Source organism: Hibiscus syriacus, unplaced genomic scaffold (assembly GCF_006381635.1).
Source record: "Hibiscus syriacus cultivar Baekdansim isolate YM2019G1 unplaced genomic scaffold, ASM638163v2 tig00111254_pilon, whole genome shotgun sequence".
NCBI lineage: Eukaryota > Viridiplantae > Streptophyta > Magnoliopsida > Malvales > Malvaceae > Hibiscus > Hibiscus syriacus.
Window position 1 is genome coordinate 778,900 of NW_024063037.1, and position 21,674 is coordinate 800,573.

The following is a 21,674-nucleotide window of genomic DNA, read 5'->3' on the forward strand; positions in this document are numbered from 1 at the left end:
TTCTGAAGAGCCTTTGGAACCAATAGAACCAGTGATTGAAAGACTCTTTAGACAAAGGAGACGTGCTCAACGTGATCGAGAAAATATGTATCAAATTGGAAACCAAGGCATTGGTCAAGATGACGGAAATTAGAATGTCGCGGTATTAGACAACGCTAAACCTGTTGGTAGGCCACATGTTATTCGAGATCACTTAAATCTGATGCTGGATGATCAAAATCCTTGTGACACCCAAAATTCAAGATGCACATTTTGAGCTTAAACCAGTCATGTTCAATATGTTGAATTTTATTGGGTAATTTGGGGGTATGCCAAATGAAGATGCCAGGCAGCATATTCGGAATTTTCTGGAAGTTTGTGATTCTTTTCGCCAAGAAGGAGGGCATGAGGATTTTTTGAAATTAAAGATGTTTTCGTATTCATTGCGTGACCGAGCAAGGGCTTGGTTGAGTGGTGTACCGTCCGGTTCGATGGAATCGTGGACTGATCTTTGCAAGAATTTCTTATTGAGGTACAAGCCACCGAACATGAATACGCAACTAAGGAATGACATAGCATCTTTTCACCAGGGCGACGACGAATCCATGTATGAGTGTTGGGACCGTTACAAGAGTTTGCTTCGGAAGTGTTCAAATCATGGTTTTCACGATTGGATTCAAGTAGTCATGTTCTATAATGGAGTCAATGCTCCCACGAGGATATTACTGGATGCCTCGGAAAATGGGACATTGCTGGATAAATCACCTACGGAGGTGTTTGCTATCTTGGACAAAATTACTAACAATGATTATCAGTTTCCTTTCTCAAGACTTAGGAGTGGGAGGAGAGCGCCTGGAGCATTTGAGTTAGATACCAAGGATTTGGTATCCGCTCAACTCTCAGCTATCACTAATATGCTGAAAAATTTACAATGTTCCACTGAGGTAAAGGAAGTGAAAGCACTAGTTTGGCATGTCTTTTATGCCAAGGCAATCATCACGTGAGCGAATGCCCGACCAACCATGAGTCTATCAACTTTGTAGGCAATTTCAATCGAGGCAACAACAATCCTTACTCTAGCACTTATAATGCTGGATGGCGTCAGCATCCTAATTTCTCATGGGGAAATAAAGGAGCCCACAATACGAATCAACCCACTCGACAGCAGAATCACAATGAGCCTCAAGGTTACCAAAATGCTATGCCATGACATAATACCAACAAAGGAGCTTTAACTTCAGCGAGCATAAGTTCATTGGAAGCTACCATTCAAGATTTCATATCTACTACGAAGATAATGCTGCAAGACCATTCTACTTTAATTAAGAATCAAGGAGATTTACTTCAAAGTCAATGCGCCTTACTTCAAAGCCATAGCTCATCTTTGAGAGCTTTGGAAGGACAACTTGGCCAGATTGCAACGACATTACAATAGCGTTAGCAAGGATGTTTTCCAAGTGATACTGAAGTCACTAAAGCACATAGAAAGGAGCATTATAATGTGTTAACTCTTAGGAGTGGAACACAAATCAATCAACAAGTCAAGGCTAGTAGGGCACAACATGATGACTCCACTACTGATAATGGAGAAGCTGAATTACATGACGATCTCATTACTGAGAATGACAAGGAGGAGGGTTCTACTAATGATTCTACTAAGGCGCCATATTCTGATGCCAAGGCAAAACCAAAGTCTATTCTTGCAGTTAAGGAAGATAGACCTCCACCACCCTTCCCGCAAAGATTGAAGAAACATAATGATGAAGTTCAGTTTAAGAAGTTCGTGGACATTCTTGATCAACTCCATATCAATGTACCTCTCTTGGAAGCTATTGAACAGATGCTGATGTATGCCAAATTTCTGAAGGAAATCTGCACCAAGAAGAGGAAAGTATTGACTGTTGCCACGACAACAGAATTTTGTTCTTCATTGAGTAAGTTGCCACCAAAGCAAAATGATCCGGGCAACTTTATTATTCCTTGTTTGATAGGAGCTGATTTCGTTGGAGAGGCACTATGTGATCTTGGTTCAAGTTTCAACTTAATGCTGAAATCGATTTTCTTGAAGCTTGGCATAGGAGATTCAAGAACCATCTCGGTTATTTTACAACTTACCGACAGATCCCATGTGAAACCTGAAGGGAGAGTCGAGGATGTCATAGTAAGGGTGGATAAGTTTGTTTTTCCTATCGACTTCTTAATTCTGGACTGCAAAGTTGATACCAAAGCACCCATCATTCTGAGAAGACCTTTCCTAGCCATTGGACGTATTTTGATAGACTGTGAAAAATGTGAACTCACCATGATAGTGGATGATCAGTATGTTACTGTCAATGTGTTTCGAACGCTCAAATATGTAGATGTTGAAGAATGCCAAGGCATTTCTGAATTGAACTCATGATTGAAGAAGAGATTGAACATCTTTTCCAAAACAATTTCATTCAGCTAGCAGAAAATGATTATTGGGTGGATGATGAAAGCTTAGTGGAGTCCGAAAACTTTCCAATTTTGGAGGAGCAATCTAGCTTAGTACAAGCTAGATCAGGTATGAATTTTGAACCTCTAAATTTTGATGAATTTATTCTTCCTAAGCCTTCATTATTTCATGCACCTACTCTAAAGCTTAAGACTTTGCCAGGGCATCTTAAATATGTTTACTTAGGTAGCGATGAAACTTTACCGGTGATTATTTCCAGTAAACTTACTGCTAATCAAGAGCAAAGTTTGTTAAGTGTTTTGATGCAATATAAGAAAGCAATTGGTGGGACTATGGACGATTTAAAAGGAATTAGTTCTACGATCTACATGCACAAGATTCTTCTCAAAGATTGCCATGGAAATTCAATCGAACCACAACAAAGACTCAACCCTATTATAAAGCAAGTAGTGATGAAAGAAATTCTGAAATGGCTTGATGTTTGAGTGATTTACTCTATCTCAAATAGCTCATGGGCAAGCCCTGTGCAATGTGTTTCGAAGAAAGGAGGCACGACGATGGTTACTAATGAGAATAATGAGCTATTACCCACTCACACTGTTACCGGATGGAGGATATGCATGGACTATCAAAAACTCAACAATGCTACAAAGAAGGATCATTTTCCTCTACCTTTCATCGACCAAATGTCGGATCGATTGGCTGGCAAAGCATTCTATTGATTTTTGTATGGGTACTCGGGGTACAATCAAATTGCCATCACACTAGAGGACCAAGAAAAGACTATATTTACTTGTCCCTATGGCACTTTTGCCTTTAGGAGAATGCCTTTTGGACTCCGTAATGCCCCGACAACATTTCAGCGCTGTATGCAAGCCATATTTTCAGACATGGTTGAGGATTTTCTAGAGATTGTCATGGAAGACTTTTCTGTTTGTGGGGACGATTTTGAACGATGCCTCGGCAATTTAGCAAAATTTCTCAAAAGATGCGAGGAGGTTGAGTTGGTCCTAAATTGGGAAAATGTCACTTCATGGTGACTGAAGGCATTGTGTTGGGCCACAAAATTTCTCACAAGGGTAATGAGGTAGACAAAGCAAAGATTGAAGTGATTGAAAAGTTGCCACCATCAACTTCGATCAAGGGCATAAGAAGTTTTCTTGGACATGCTGGATTCTATAGAAGATTTATCAAAGACTTCTCCAAGATTTCTAAGCCCTTTTGCACATTGCTTCAATAAAACCAACCCTTTGTGTTTGACGAGTTATGCCTCGACGAATTCATTGAGCTAAAGCGACGATTGATCTCGGCACCTATTGTAGTTCCTCCCGATTGGACATCACCATTTGAGCTGATGTGTTATACAAGAGATTATGCCGTATGAGCTATTTTGGGGTAACACCGAGGTAAACTTTTTCATGTTATTTATTATTCTAGCCGTACTTTAAATGAAGCACAACTGAACTATACCACCACTGAGAAAGAATTACTTGCCATGGTATTTGCTTTTGATAAATTTAGACCTTATCTAATAGGCACTAAAGTTATTGTTCACACTGATGATTCGGCTATAAAATACTTAGTGAACAAAAAGGATGCTAAGCCTAGACTTATTAGGTGGATCTTACTTTTGCAAGAATTCGACTTAGAGGTGGTAGATAGGAAAGGAATTGAAAATCAAGTTGCTGATCACTTATCTAGGCTAGAGAACAACTCTGAATGCCATGACACTGTAGTTATTCAAGAAGAATTTCCTGATGAGAAAATTTTATATGCCACGGCAATCCCGTGGTACGCGGACCTTGTTAATTTTCTTGTTAGTGGAATATTGCCTTTTGATTTAGACAGTCAGGCTAAAAAGAAGTTCAAGCACGATGCAAGGCACTATTTTTGGGATGAGCCATATTTGTTCAAGCATTGTGTCGATCAGCTCATTAGACGATGTGTACCCGAAGAATAACAGCGTGACATTTTGTACCATTGTTATTCAGCCCCATGTGGAGGCCATTTTGGTGGAGAAAGGATTGTTGCTAAGGTCATGCAATCAGGCTTTTACTGGCCAACTCTGTTCAAAGATGCCCAAGTATTTATAAAGCTTGTGATCAATGTCAACAGACTGAAACGTCTCCCGAAGACATGAGAAGCCACTGTAAAATATTCTGGAGATAGAGTTGTTTGATGTGTGGGGCATCGATTTCATGGGACCATTCCCACCTTCTGGAGGAAATCTATACATTTTGCTTGCTATGTATTATGTATCAAAATGGGTGGAAGCAATAACAACATCAAGGAATGACTCTAAAACCGTCTCAAGGTTTTGTACAAGAATATTTTCACTCGGTTTGGAATACCTCGTGCTATTATTAGTGATGAAAGAACCCACTTTGATAACAAATTGATTGCCAAGGCATTGAGGAGATATGGAGTTCGACATAAGATTCCCACGACATATCATCCATAGATAAATGGCCAAGATGAGATATCCAATCGAGAGATCAAGAAGATTTTAGAGAAAATGGTGAACCCAAGGCGTAAGGATTGGTCGCCGAAGTTGGATTAAGCACTTTGGGCATATAGAATGGCATTCAAAACTCCTTTGGGAATGTCACCATTCAAGCTAGTGTATGTGAAAGCTTGTCATCTCCCGGTTGAACTAGAACATAAGGCGTACTGGGCCATCAAGCAATTAAATTTTGATGCTCAATTAGCTGGGGAGCAGAGATTATTGGAACTCAATGAGATGGAAGAGTTTATAGCACAAGCATATGATAATACTCGGATATAAAAGGAGAAAACTAAGAAGTGGCATGACCAGAAACTGATGCCATGACATTTTCATGTGGGCCAACAAATCTTACTCTATAACTCTAGACTTAATCTCTTTCCTGGAAAGCTAAAATCTCGATGGTCAGGACCATTTGAGGTGCATCATGTTTATCCCCATGGAGTGGTTGACATCAAGAATATAGATGGACGATCTTCAAAGTCAATGGCCAGCGTCTCAAGGCCTATAATGGTGTTCCACCATCGCACAACAAGGCAGTTTTGCATCTGCACGATGTTGAAGAGTGCCCAGCTACGAACCAAAATTCGATGCCACAACATTGAATTTGTGTCTGTGCATAAATAAAAATTTAATCTTTCCTTTTCTTTAATTTTTATTCCTAATTTATTTTGTAAATAATTTTTGATTTGATTCGTAGGGACCACAGTGTTGCAAACCGTGCAGGGAGCGGTTGCCAAAGGGAGGAAAGGACAACACATTAAATGGGGAAGATATTCATTTGATTTGTTTCTTTTTAATTTAATTTATTTCTGATTTTCACTTTTCTCTCTCCAACAGTTTTGTCCTATCATCATCATTACTTTTGGCAGGATATTTTCCTTCCCTATACACGCATTAACCCCCATCCACTCATATTTTTTTAATCGTCCTATCACTTATTTCCCTATCAATTTTTTTACTTTTTCTTTTATCTTTCATTATTAACTATTTCTCTTTCATTTTTAACCTTTACTTTTTTTTCTCTCATTTCTTCATCTTCTTCTCTCATTCTCCCCCATAGCCGAAAATCCATCAAGCTTTCAACACTCTCAAATCTTCTTCCTTTTTCATTTTTCTTACTCCAGAACCACTGAAAATGGTGCTTACAAGACCGGCCGCAACAGAAGCTTCCACTTTGAAACAGTTTGAGAACAATGAAGCCAAGGCACGGTTTCAAAATTTCAAGAACCGAAAACTCTTCTTTGAGTTAGGTTTTATCTTTATCGAGGAGACCGATGGTGGTTTTGGGCCATATGTGATAGACATTGCTACTCCACTCAAATGGAAGAAGTTTGCAAGGCATCCGGGTTCGGTTAATGCCTCGTTGGTTAAGGAGTTTTACGCAAATATTTCCAAGCCAAACCAACACTCCATTTTTGTGCGAGGTAAACATATTTGGTTTGCACCCTCTGCGATTAATAGGTATTTTCATTTGCAGGATGTGGAGGACCGACATGCCACGTTCGAAAATGATGCCAATAGTACCACCTACGATGAGATTTTGGAGGATTTGTGCTTCCCAAACACCGAGTGGAATGGTCGCCAAACCAGTCGATATTCGGCAAACTATGAGCATCTTCAACCGCGCGCCAAGTTATGTAACCATTTCCTTAAACACAAGCTCATGCTTACAATTCACAATACGACGGTATCACTTTCTCGTTTAATGCTTTTACATTCGATCATGGTATCCCGTCCTATTGATGTTGGTCGAATCATTTTTCATCAAGTTTATAAGTGTTTTGGTAAAAAGGCAAGTGATTTAGTGTTCCCTATTTTAATTATTGCTTTGTGTCGTAAGAAAAAGGTTGAAGGGAATGATTTTGATGAAATTTTACCTGGAATTTCGGGCATAACTAGGGCTAGATTACCACTGTTATGAGGGATTGAAAATCCAAAGTCTAAGGACTCTGCTCATGAGCAATCTGCAGGTACTGAACGATCAAATGCCGAGGTAAGGTTGCTTGCTCTTGAAGAAGTTGTGATACAGACTCAGACTCACCTGCATGCATTACATGGTGACATCCGTAATTTCTTTGGATATGTGAAGCATAGAGATGATGTGGTGGAAACGATGTTTCAAGAAATTATTCCCCACGATAACGGAATTTCCCTGGCTTTCCGGATGAAATTCTACCGGCATTCAATGCCGAGGCATCTCCAGAGCCTGAGCAAGATGCAACTGATCCTCCAGTTGATGACCAAACTCCTGATCCTCACCATTCTGAGACCCCTGAATATCTGTCTACTATCCCTATTAAAGAAACACCCAGTCCCATTCCTACACCCAATCCTTCTCCTACACCACGTAGTGGTCGACGTACCAAAACCACAGCTAGACGCAGGAATATTGCGCATTATTACTCTAGTTCTTCAGAGTCCAGCCCAGCACCACTACGTAAGCGCACCAGACAAGGAGCCGCCAGTAGCTCCAAGGCAACACCACCACACAAATCCTGAGGTACCTCACTTGCATTCATTTTCATTTAGTTTGCATTTCATTGCATGGAATTTAGTTTTTAGTTAAATTAGTTCTCTTTGAGCATTGAGGACAATACTTTCCTTAAGTTTGGGGGAGGTAGTGTTCTCAGTAGATCATATGCATGATAGCATTAGCGTAGTATTATGCCATAGCATCAGTAAATAGTAGGACAGTTAGATAGAACGTTTTGAGGATACCCGATGATGATGAATTTTTTAGGCTAGAATTTGAATGTAAACGACTGTTGAGAATGATAGAACTTAGTCTAGGGCTTGATGCTTTGTAAAATTTTTTACACGATTTGTATGCTTTATATACTTAGAAAGTTTAAAAAATTTTATGAAGGAACTCTAGTTAGTTTTGGCATTGAAATATAGTATAATGCTTAAAAGAAAAATCAAAACAACTCCATTATATATGAAATTATGAATAAATGCTTAGGCATAGCTGTAGAGGGATACTCTTCTATACCGTGGCATTGCTTGAAATTTCTTTAATAAATGGCAACCTCGCGCATATGAGTGAATGAAAGTAGTCTCGGGATGACTCTACTTAACTAGCTCGGGGGTGGAAGGTATGCTCCCTTTCACCTAGAGTGTGGAAGAGTAGGTGTGATGGGTTGACTCCCTTCGTAGCAGCATCTCTAAAAAAAGTTCAGAAAAAGGGAGTAAAAATGTGCTTAATGAATAAGTAAATGCCTTGGCAAAAACTAGGGGACTTGAGTAGAAATTGTCTAAATTTGCTAAGTATAGATTGAATGCAATCACACACACACACTACCGCAAAGAATCTTGACCTAGGGAAAAGTACTTAACTTCTTGATATGTCTAGCATATTGAAGCCTTTTGTTCTAAGAAATTCAATTTTGTCCTACTGTCTTATTGTTGAAAGTTGCCATGACATTCTGTTTATGTAACTGCTATACATTGCTTGAGGACAAGCAATAACTTAAGTTTGGGGTGTGTTAACTTCCTAAAAAGGCTCTTTTTAAGGCTTTTTTCACTTAAGCTATTTTTTGTTTAAAAGCTCATTTTAGGATCATGTATTTTCTTATAGTTGTATTTGTGGTGGTAGTGTTATTTTATCTCTTAATGGTGTTGTATGAGAGAAAGGTGCAGTTGTTTGTGGTGTGCAGGGAATAGCAGACAAAAAAATTCTTTGGGAAGTAATGTCGCGGCATCACATGTTGCTGAAGCATATTGAAATGCCTTGGCATTTCTGGCGCAGAAAACGATAAAAAGATAAAGTTGTACGAGGACAACTGACTCTGCACGTGAAATGATTGATGTAACCGCCTGCCAAAGGACCACTGCCACCTGAAGGATAAGTTCATACATATGGTGTGATTCTAGGGGTATGAGGGGTATTTTGAACCCAACAACCTCATCATTACCCCTAGATATTTTTATTATAAATGACACCTAATTGGAGAGAGGGAAGAGAGAGACACGCATACGCATAGAGAAGAGCAGAAAAATCATATTTTTATCTTTCTTTTCTCTTCTTCTTCCTTGGGTGTTCCTCCATTGATAAAGCTCCAAGGAGTGGCAAGCTAGGCGTCCGAGAGGAGCTAGCGAGCTAAGGTACTTCGTGGTGGCTGAGGAGACCTCCTGTGGCACGCGTCGAAGGCTTCTTCTCACTTCCCTTTGCTGTTATTTACATATTATTTTTTTGGGTTGTTGGAACGAATATTTTAAGGCTTGTTCTTTGGATATTTTGAACCCCACCATGAACTAAATTATTTGGTGGTGGGTAGTTTAATGGTTGTTTAAACTTTATTTTAATGGTATATTTATGTTTATCTTGGTTATTTGCTTGCTTTGCTTATGAATGCTTCATCATCTAAGCTTGTAAGAGGCATGAGAGTGTCCATTTCTTAGATGAAGGTTAGGTGTTCGAGAGAAACCTAAGTTAACAATACTTGTAGTATTTGAGAGAAACACAAGACAAGATCCTCATAAGCAATGGGCTATAGTGTTTTCAAGGGGCTTTGAACCGGCCTAGGAATACTATATCATAATCCATTAGTACTCGAGAGAGATTAGAATAGGATTTCATCGACTAAAAAGGGTGTTTTTATCAATAGTGTGGTCTGTCAACATCGTTGAGTGAGAGCATATGCCTTGGCATTATATTTTGTTAGGTTCCTTTGACTAAAGGGAACACTTTAGGAAGACCCTGTCGAGCTAGTAAAGATTAGATAGCTTAGATCTGCATGAGAGATAAGTTTAGCATCCTTAAATCAATCCCTACCATTCATTCCAGTGGAAGCTTGTCGTGTGAGGATTATTTATTCATCTTTTATTGGTCATTTATTTACTGTTTTTACCATTTTTCATTGCCTCGACATTACACCATTTTCAACACTAAACATCTGCTCTTGCCACTATATTTCAATTTGCTACACCATCAGACCATTCATCTACATCCACCTTCATACGCTTTTCATTTGCCGTGACATTTGTATAGATCAAGACTAACTATACTTAGATAGAATAGTGCATTGCTTTGGTTAGACTTTTTTAATTTCACCCAATCCCTGTGGAGACGATACTCACTCATCACTGTATTACTTGAGCGATTGTGTATACTTGCACATTATTTGCGTATAATTTATAGTACTCACAACACAACATATAGCTCAACCGAATGACATCGTTTTGGCCCCCTGCCCGCGCATTTTGGATACCATGGGTCTAATCACGCTCGTAGTCATCACTAATTTCTCCCATGTTTAATTTGGTCACTTATTTATGATTAATTTCATAATTAATTTGGATTTTGTCCTAGTTTTTCTATTTATCATTTTTATGTTTTAATGATAACATTTTGGTTTATTTTCACATAAGTCCCTACACTTGTAGCATTATTTTACATTTTTGTCACCGGTATGTGCTTATTTTATTTTTAATTTGAAGTGTATGTCCTTAGGATGTAGTTTGACATCTTTTTGTTTCATTAATTATTCTGATTTAAATTTATGGTTTATTTATGTTTAGATCCCCCACTTTCGCGTGAATATGCATTCTGGTCATTGTTCCATATCTTGTTTTGTTTCAATTTTGATGCTTAGTTTTAGTTTATTTCAATCTATTCTTCGTTTTATTTTATTTTATTTAAATTTGAACCCTAAATTATTATTTTAGGTTACATTTTTATCCTTTAATTTTATGTACTTTAATTCATGCCTTTTAAATTTTCATCATTTACAATTAAATCCATTTTTAATTTTAGCATTATTTTTATGTTTGCTCCTTATTTGTTTGTGGTTTATATTATATTGTATTTAGTTTTAACCCTTCATGTTTTTTTAGCTTTGTTTCATTTCTAAGGTACGTAACTTGTTTCATTTTCATTTTGGTCATCAGACTTTATATTCATATATCTTTTTGCATATGTAATTATTTAGTACATTAAATAAATAGATGCAGTGTCTTTTAGTATGTGGAATATATGGAAAAGTCTCCTAGATAAAAGGGAAGTGCTTTTTCGAGGATTGTTCATACAAAGGACATTCTTTTATATGAGTAATCTATGGAAAAGTCTCCCAGATAAAGGGAATTGCGTTTCTGAGGATTATTCGTATAAAAGGACTTCCTTTTTATTTTATTTCCATATCATAATTTAAATATCACTCATATTTACAATTTTCAAACGTAGAGATGATGTATCATCGAATAGGTACTAATTTCGAGCGTTGTGGGGATGCTCATCCTTCCTCACACTTAATCGACTTGTGAACCCTTTTCAAAATGAATTTCTGGTTAAACGCAGATTGGTTTTGTCTTTTAACTTGATTTTTCTTAAAATTATTTTAAAATATATTTTTAGGTATTCGACCTACCTAACCCAAAGGTCGATGGAGATTCCAAAACAATTCTTTCCCAAACCTAGATCTTTTCAAAATCAAGTTGGTTCGATCCCTATTCCAACTCCCCAAAAAGTTTAAGGACCATTCTGACAGCTTGACGACTCTACTGGGGATCATAGAGAGTCAGGTCGTAGTCGATTATACATCATCTTTTTTATTTGAAAATTGTAAATTTCAGTGGTATTTAAGTTGTGATCCTTTTTTTTACTAATGTGGATTTCCCCTAGCCTTTTGTAACCCTCTAGAATAGTAAAAACCTACTTATTACGCTCTATAATGTTAAGTATGGGTGAAAGCTTCTTCTTCGTTAGAAAATTAGTTCTCCGCATGGACATAGTGATATGTATCCTCTCAAAATGAACTTGGTCCGTTTAAGCCTATAGTGAGTGAGGACCGGGGTGGCAGGCCCAAGGGGGCACCAACAAAGGAGAATTTGTAGACCCTTTAATAGTATTGAAACTCTGTTCGTTTCGTCCCGAAGTTCTGCCTATTTTTACCTAAGCTCTTCTCGAAGTTTCAAAGGGGAAACTTACTCTAACCTTTTCTTAGATTCATATTTTTTGCAAAAAGCATGAGAACTAGAAAAGTATGCGGCTAGATTTTATATTTTCTTGCAAAACATGAGAACTAGAAAAAAATGTTAGGATTTATTTGTTAAACAAAAGCATGAGGGTAGAGATCATGTCTAGGCAAGACCTATTAAATCATGTTTTGGGTAGACAACATGTGAGGTTAGGTTTTGCTTGTTAATTATATTTCTTTAATATTTTGTTAATTACTTATTAGGTTCTAACCTGTCTTCTGCTTTGATTTCTTTTTTTTCTTGCATTTGCATCATCTTACCATTTTCATCACCATGATGAAGAGGTGTTAATTGAAAAAAGTGATTACCAAAAATGGAAAGTTTTCGTATCGACACGGGAACTCCATAATTAGGTAGTCATATCTAAACGATCGATGGTCTACAAAAGAGTTAATTTACAAAGGAAGAGCTCAGAGTCGATCCGTGACTCTCGTCAAATGCATGAAGAGTGAGATGATATCAAAGGGTTAGATGCTAATTGGAACAAGACTGAGATGACCCATACGAGGCCAAAAGATCATTTTCCTCTTGGAAAATCTCATAGCAATAGAAGTTTAAAGATCCAACAATTATTGTGGGTCTACATCATCGAATGCAAGGGGTTATTCAACAATACCAACATCAGATCATGAGGAGAGACCAGACCAGAGACATGAAGAAAATGAAGCTCGTGAAATTTGACTATCTGATATGAGGAGAATTTGTGTTTTGACGAAGGTATTCCTGATAGTGGTCACTACTTGGAATTGGCACCTTTTGCATTTGCATTTGCATTTTGCATCTTTGTATCTTACATTTACATTCACATTTTTGCATATGTACATTATACATTTCATGATATTTAATCGTTTTCACATGCACCAATCTAGGAGTATGGGAATGATTTGTGGAGCATTCCATGATAGAAATCTTGGGAGTAAATTGAAGTCACCCCGTTCATGCCTAGAGAAAAATTGAGAGTCGTGTATATGATGTTAACACCATATATGAAGTTTGGGGGCATATCTTTAAGATTCTTGGGGCACCAAAGAGTAGGGTCTAAAATTTGATTGACCCAGGGGCATTGACCTTTAACGCATTCTGATGCGAACTAAGAAGAAATTCTTACAACCACCATAAAACCTTATAGTACTAGCATTGTCCTATTTGAATGTGTTTTTGTTCTTTCTTTGTTTTCTTAAATACTTTATAAATAGTTTGATGCTTGAAATTATGTAATCTTTTCTAAGGTTATGTGCAATTAATCAAGCTTTAATCTTGTAGTTCTTTTAATTCAAATGAATTAAAAGTTCTTTTACTTATTCATGAATTATAGATCTTTGACAAGTGCCAAGATTAGGCCTTCCATATCTCGTCCAGAGCCAAACGTGCAATCACTCGACTCTTTACCTCAAATAATTTATGACCCCTACCGAAAGGCCAAATCTTGATGTTACCTCTCTCAGAGACCCCGAAGCCATATTATTTTAAAAAACAAATTCATACTTTTACCTTCTCAGGGACAACCGGTATTTTCAAAACATTACCTTTATCCAAATATATGACTTCAAAGTCACACTCCTGCCTTCTTAGATGCAAAACCAACCTCAATAAAACACAAGGTCCTTAAGAGCAATACATTAGTTTGAACGTGAACAATTCCTACAAGAGAAGCGAGATGACACATCATGGATCAACTTTATGAAGATAAGATTGAGTAAGTGGTCCATACCTGGAGAGATAGAAGAAAAAGAAATAAAGGGAATGGTTTAAATAATTCTATCATGCATTAATTGCGTTGTTTTCATGTAAATAAAAGTTAATCATGAATACTCATCCCCCTCGGGTTACCTCTTTTGTAAGGATTTTTGTGTATGAAAGGATGAAAGAGTTTGTTTCATTATCCCTTCACAAAAAGAAAAAATATATCCCTTGTTGTCCCCACTTGAGCCTAGAATTATTTTTTATTCAACCCTAACCAAGGATCACCCTCTACACTGGGGGTAAGATGAATGAAATATGCTCGCATGAGTGAAGACCATCAATCCAGATTTTATTACAAAGACAAGTCTCCGTGGAATAAAGTGAAAAATAATGAGGTACTGCAAGGTGGACCGAATGCAAAGTACTCGAATATCAAATAAAGATTAAAAAAAGAAATCAAGTCGAAAGTAACAAAGATGTTCCAAATACAAGACATAAATAAAGTTTAAATGGAAATAAAGAATTCTCAAAAGAAAGGGAATAAAGAATGTGTTCAAATAAAAAAGAAGTTCAAGAATCAACAATAAAGAGAACAAGAAGTACAAGCAAAATGTCACTCCAAATAAAATGACTCAATGATTCTCAGACCATAATGTTGATCAAGTAAAAAGATCCAAATTCAATAAAAAGGTCGTGAAATACCATATATTGAAGAATAAAGATGAACTCTAGGGTGAAAACCCACCAATGGACAGTCTAAAGGGATCCAGAAAAAGAAAGAAAATAAAAGACAAATTGTGAATAGATTCAAATAAGGCAAGACAAGATTAAAGACATTATAACGAATTCATCCTTGGTTTGATCACCCTTAAACACTTGTTTGGGCCTATTTATCCATTTCTTTCATAATCGTGAGCCTTGGCCTACGTTACGTGCCTGAAAAAGTCTCTTATAATCATACATTGATTTCTAAGTGGAAGAGACTATCTTCAAATTTCATTCTGCCTCTTAGGGTTAATATTTTGTTTGAAAAAATGGTTTTCTAAAATCTTTAATGCATGATAAGAAAAAAATAAAAGGGGGATAAAGATGTACATTTCAGATAACGTTTTGAAACCAAATGAAGATTTGAGTTGAAACCTCGTAAAGGCGGCTCGAATATAAAGATTTTGGAGCTATTGCATAATAAGATGTCTTATGCATTCCTTGATAAAGCACCATACCATTTGAAGATAGTCACCATAACCGAACCAGTGAAAATTTCAAAAGAGGAACGTAGTGATTATTTCATCAAAACACAAAATCTTAACTAAAGAAGCCAACCTGAAACACATTACCTCCTCAAATCAACCTGAAACACTCTACCTCCCCAAATCAACCTAAAATACTCCACATTCCCAAGTCAACCTAAGCCTTAAATCAACATTAATCTTTACACTTGTCAAATGGATATACTTTTTGAATGATTGAAAGAGAATTTGACCTATGTGATATTCAATAAACTCTAGTTTTATAATTTGTTTTTATTGTCAACCTGAAGAAAGTGGCAGCATTTTTAAAACTTATTCATCAAACTTTTTCACATTTTTGAAATTGAAAAAGGAAGAAAAACATTTTCAAAACAGCACAATCTTAAGTGAAAAATATCCTTAAAGCTAGTGAGGATCATTTTGACTCAAACAAAGAGATTATACATTGAATAAAGGTCAAAGGCAAGATTAATAAACGATACATGATAAACAAAGACATTCCCATATTCCTAAACAACAAGGTTCGAACAATCATAGGACTAAAAGTTAGAGTTTCTCACACTACTTTATGATGTTACCATTATCAATAATCAGTTAAAAAGTCGATGATCACCTAAATAACAGGGAGCATGATATCGAGAGATTTCCTAGTATTTCAAAGAAAAACATATATGTTAGAAAGATTTGATCACTTTTTGAGTTTCCATTTGGTTTTGATGCTTCACAAATAGAAGCCCTTAAACTACTTGATAGCACTTCTGTTAATGGAATGTGATTGTTGATTAGCAACACAAGAATGAGACCATTCGAGGTTAAGATATTTTGATACGATGAGAGCCATGAGCACCCACATTGGGCATTACCAATGCCAGACCATGTTGAGATAACAAGATTTAAATCAAGTAGACATTGGGGATGAGCCTCACTGCTTGGAGTCTTAGGGAAGGAATATGAAGACAATAAGAGTTTACCTTGGAAAGATAAACATTTCTAATTGAGCCATTGAATCAAGGACAGAAAAGGTGCCAAAACCATATGCTTACATGCAGGAAGAATTCTGAAAGAGCACTCCTCTTAAGACTGTAACGAAGAAACCAAAGATAAGAAGATAGAAAATTCATGATTGCAAAAGATGACCAGATCATTCCTTATAAGATATAAGCTTAAGCAGACAAGGTGCAACGTTGATATTGAGGCAGAATCCATTGAAAAGTGATCAAGTGAAGGAAGACTGAGTTCTCCACTTTGAAACCAAAAGAAGAATTGATTATAAACATTTTTCCATTGCATTTAGATACTATCCATTGCATTCACATTTCATGCATTAATGCATATTTTTATAGATGTTTTAAAGAAAAGAAAAGAGAGAAGAAAGAGCAAATTCAAGCCTTAAATGGAGGGAATTACATTCAGAGTGTCACAACCTCATGAATTGAGAAGTCAAATCCACAAAAGAATCATTACTTTGATGTGGGGTATGTTACCCGATCAATACAATGTTTTCAAATGAATTTTTAAAGAAGTTAAGTCTGGTTTTCAGTAGTTTCTTGATGATTAATTCAAATGAATTTTTAAAGAAGCTAAGTCTGATGTTCAGAGGTTTCTTGATTGGCATGATGTTTTCAAATGAATTTTTTAAAATGCTAAGCTTGATTTTTGAGGGTTTATTGATTATTACATAAAATGAATTTGTAAAGAAGCTAAGTTTGATTTTCAGAGGTTTCTTGATGATTACTTGATTGACATGATGTTTTCAAATGAATTTTTAAATAAGTTAAGCCTGATTTTCAGGGGTTTCTTGATGATTACTTCAAATGAATTTTTAAAGAAGCTAAGTATGATTTTCAGAGGTTTCTTGATGAGTACTTGATTGACATGATGTTTTCAAATTAATTTTTAAATAATCTAAGCCTGAGTTTAAGGGCTTGTTGATGATTACTGTAAATGAATTTTTGAAGAAACTAAGTTTGATTTTCAAAGGTTTATCGATGATAAGTCCTCCGGGCCATCTAATTTCATTTCGCTTGATTCCATCACATAAGGAGTTGGATCAGCATCAACATTTCGCTCGATTCTATCACATAAGGAGTTGGATCAGCATCAACTTTTTACTCTGTTCCATCACATAAGGAGTTGGACCAGAGTCACCATTTTGCTCAATTCCATCACAAAAGAGTTGGATTAACTTCACGTTTTTGCTAGATTACATCACAGAAAGAGGTGGAACAACATAATCATAGGAAGAAGTTCATATCGGAGAACTTGTTTGACCTCTACATGGCCTTTTTTTGGAAGACTACGCAGTTCATATAGGAGAACTCGTACAATCTTTCAAAATGAGGAGTCAATCATTTGAGATTAATTTTTAGTTGGAAAATAAGAAAAAAATGAAAGTTGAAAAGTTAAAAATACAAAAAATACAAAAAAAGGAGAAATAAATATATAAAAAATAAATTCTCAGATATGTTGTTAAGTGTCAATCTTTTGCAGGTCTATTATGCATGGGACTCGGGAAAATCAAATGGGAATAGGTCCAAATATACGGAGTAGATGATCGAGAGAAGGGTGGATAAGCAAACAGATTAGAAGCTCGAAGAAAGATATTGGTGCCAGAAAGACGGGGTTCTTCATAAGATTAAATTGGAGTATTCATAATTTCATGATGATAAATGGAGCAATGGGTCATGTTTCCCGATTAACTTGAATTCATTCGAACGGATTGGAGTTATTCATAATTTCATGATGAGAAATGGAGCAATGGGTCACGTTTCTCGATTAACTTGAATTCATTCGAATAGACCAACTGTAGTTTATTGGAAACAGAAAGGGGTATTTAGATTGTTTTAATTTGGTGGTTAGTTGGGGTTAAAGAATCAAAACCCATTTCTTTCAGTTTCATGAGAACAGCAAAGAAAAACCAAACCTTTAAAAGTCCATTTTCAAGTCCAATAACCCATTATACACAAGACCCAAATCCCATTTACATATCCCTTTTACAAAGCCCAACAGGCCCACGTGCAAACCCTAATCAGATTAAGGTTTCCACTAACCCTAGCGCCGCTTTCATTGTATCTGTTCGATCGAGGACAATCAACGGCCCTGTTTCCTCCACTAATTAGGTCTTTGGAAACCCTAGCCATGTAGCGCCTTCGCAGCTTCCAACAGAGGCCATTCAGCTTCCCCTTCTTCACGTGGGCCTCGACTCGTACTGCTGGTGGTCCCCTTTACCCATCGGCTTCAACCTGTGGTCCCTCTTTGATAGGAAAGCTTTTCCTTCAAGCTTTTCTTTTTTTTTTAACAACGTTTTTAGTATTCCGAATAAGAGACCGATTCAAACCCTTACAAAAACTCAACAAGAAGAACCATTTGAAGCAAAAACCAAAAATAGAACAAAAACTAGAGGGAAAGAAGAAACCTACCTTTCAATCGAACCACTGACCGACGTTTGGAGTCTTTATCGCCCAATCCAAGCAGTGAGGAGAAGCACATAAAGGAGGCGAACTACATAGCTCAGAGCCGAGGTGATCCAACAGTGGACGGTGGAGATCAGAGTGTTGGAAGCCGAGAGGTTCTAGGCCTATTTCGTGGAGTTATGGGTTGTTTCTCACAAAACTGTGCCCCAATATGAACTCCGAGCGTTGAGGTGATCCGATTGGTGTGATTTAGGCTCAAGTGACCACCGGAGACGGCGCCCGGCGCTCGGCGCGGCGGCAATACTGCGATCGACAGTGGGATTCTCGCCCGACTTTGGGGAGGTTTAGAGAGAGAGGAGAACTTTGGAGGGATGAGAGAGAGTAAAGAACCAAAATTGAGAAAATGAAGGAGATGGGACTGTTTTATATTCCAACCGAACGACACCATTTTACCCCCTTCCCGCGCGTTTTGGATACCATGGGTCTAATCACGCTCGTGTTCATCTTTAGTTTTTATCGTGTTCAATTTGGTCACTCATTTTATGATTAATTTCTTAATTAATTTGGATTTTGTCCTAGTTTTGTATTTATCATTTTTATGTATTAATGCTAACATTTTAGTTTATTTTCGCTCAGGTCGCTGCACTTTTAGCATTATTTTCGATTTTGGTCACCTGTATGTGCTTATTTTATTTTTAATTTGAAGTGTATGTCCTTAGGATGTAGTTTTACATCTTTGCGTTTCATTAATTATTCTGATTTAAATTTATGGTTTATTTATGTTTAGATCCCCTACTTTCGCGTGAATCTACATTCTATTCACTGTTCCATGTATTGATTTGTTTCAATTTTGATTTCAATCTAGTCTTCGTTCTTTTTTATTTTATTTAAATTTGATCCCTAAATTTTTATTTTGGGTTACATTTTTGTCATTTAATTTTATATACTTTAATTCATGCCTTTAAAATTTCCAACATTTACATTTCAGTCTTTTTTTTTTTAATTTCAGCATTATTTTTCTGTTTGCTCCTTATTTGTTTATGCTTTATATTATGTTGTATTTAATTTTAGCCCTTCATGGTTTTTTTAGTTTTGTTTCATTTTCATTTTGGTCCTCACACTTTATATTCATATATATTTTTGCATATGTTATTATTTAATACGTTCAATAAATAGAGGCGGTGTCTTTTTATATGGGAAATCTATGAAAAAGTCTCCCATATATAAGGGGAGTGCGTTTCCGAGGATTGATCATACAAAAGGACATTCCTTTATATGGGTAATCTATGGAAAAGTTTATCAAATACAAAGGAAGTGTGTTTCCGATGATTGTTAGTATAAAAAGACTTCCTTTTTATTTTATTTCTGGATCATAATTTAAATATCACTCATATTTACAATTTTCAAAACTAGAGATGATGTATAATCGAATAGTTATCGATTAAGGGAGTTGTGGGGTATTCATCATTCCCCACACGTAATAGACTCCGGAACCATTTTCAAAATGAATTTATAGTTAAACGCAAGCTGATTTTTTTCTTTTAACTTTATTTTTCTTAAAATTATTTTAAAAGACATTTTTATGTATTCGACCTACCTAGCCCAAGGTTGATGATAACTCTAAAACATTTCTTTCCCAAACCCCGATCATTTTAAAATCAAGTTCGTTCAATCCCCATTCCAGCTCCCCATAACGCTTAAGGATCGTTCCGACATTTAGATATTAAAATTTTATATAAAGAAAAGCATTATAAATTTATACTAAATTTCAAATAAATTACAGGTAAAACAATTATATATTCAAGTAAACATTATAAAAAGAAAATTATTTTATATCCAATAAAATCTTTAAATGATCATTTATTTATTTTCATAACACAATTTTTTTGAGACCGAATGAAAAACATTTTTCCATCATGATTTTAATAATGATAAAGGAATCTTTAGCACTATTTATACTGCTGAAAAATGCTTATCCCACTCTACGAAACGCACTCTTTATCTAAACCGCAAATTGATTCATAAATCGACAATTGGCAGATTATAAATTTCTGATTTTTTATGTAAGTCGCGTGATTAAATATTTTTTTTGGTTACAAAAAGAAAAGCTTAAAATACTGTAAAGAAAAAGTCTCTAGGGAAAGATACATCTCTCCTATCAACTTCTAACATCCGAGAAACTTCAGCCGGTGGTGCACTAAAGATCACAAGATCATCTTCCAGGAAGCACCAAAGTCTGGAGAGTATATCGGCACATAAATTGCCTTCGCGGTGGATATGTTGAAACGTTAGTATCCTGTTACGAGCTTTAAAACTTCTGATGTCCTCAATTAGGGACCCCAACGGGTGTGAGGAGCTATGACAATTGTTGATAAGGTTGAGAGTAAGTTGTGAACCAACTTCACAAACAAAACAGCCATATCCATATTTCCATGCTAGAGAAAGACCCATCCGAATGGCAAAAAGTTTCGCCGCTACGTTTGTGCAAATCCTCAAGTGAGCAGCAAAACCCATAACCCATGCACCATTTTCGTCTCTAAGCAAGCCGCCAGCTCCTGCAACTCCCGGATTGCCTTGGCTCGCTCCATTAGTATTGAGCGTTAGGTAGATGCTTGAGGGTGGTGACCAATGTGTCACGGACATAACGTCTAGATCCTGTTGTTATGTCGTGCGGCACTTGAATGAGACAACTCCCACACAAGTCAACCTTTCCCATCATAGATCCATGCCTCGAATTAACTCTTCATCAAGCCAAGTCGCAATGGCTAACAATCACCCCTCAGTTCGCTAGGCAATCCCACAGTATCCTGTCCGAACAAACAAGCCACACATTAGTCTCTCGCCACAATATAATTTCAAAACCACAAGTACTCTAGGAGGGGAAATCCCACAGGGCATAGCGAATGCTAGTTGACAACCCCTCTCCTCAACCAAGAGCGCGATATGGGGCCCACTGGCCCCAAACCGTCCCTAGGTATCATCCTAGAGAGACACCGTACCATCCACTTGGTCCCGATGCCCGCACACCTAGGTTCCTCATGAACCTAGTTGAAGGTTGCTTACACCATGGTAGCTCCACATGCTAGCTCAGGGTGAGGGGGATGGTGGAGACCCAACACCAGATCAATTCCCCCTAAAGAGCTAAATAAACTTACCATCCATGACACCAGTACACGTTGGAATGTTTGAATTGAGGCCATTACCTTGACAGCCCTCCTTCTTCATTCTTCAAGCTTTTCCTTGTGTCCCAGTTGCAACCTACTCGGCCCACCATCGGGTTACGGTCGGGGTAATCTCATGGAAATGAGATGTCCACGACATTCTCCCCCACTCACTTTGGTCAATGTCCTCATCGATACTAAAACCATATCTAGTTAACTTGTTGCATAGTATTGTCCCTTCTCATGAGGTCCATCTCTTGCCCTCAAGAA

At 36.8% G+C, this 21,674-nt stretch overlaps 1 long non-coding RNA gene across 1 annotated transcript; it reads right to left on the reverse strand.

Annotated features, from left to right (window-relative positions):
- Window positions 1–17,743: 17,743 nt before the first annotated feature.
- LOC120157407 lies at window positions 17,744–18,624 on the reverse strand. Its single transcript, XR_005519138.1, has 2 exons — window positions 18,250–18,624; window positions 17,744–18,115 (listed from the first exon to the last, which is right to left on the reverse strand). It is a non-coding gene; the product is annotated as an uncharacterized LOC120157407 (long non-coding RNA).
- Window positions 18,625–21,674: the final 3,050 nt, after the last annotated feature.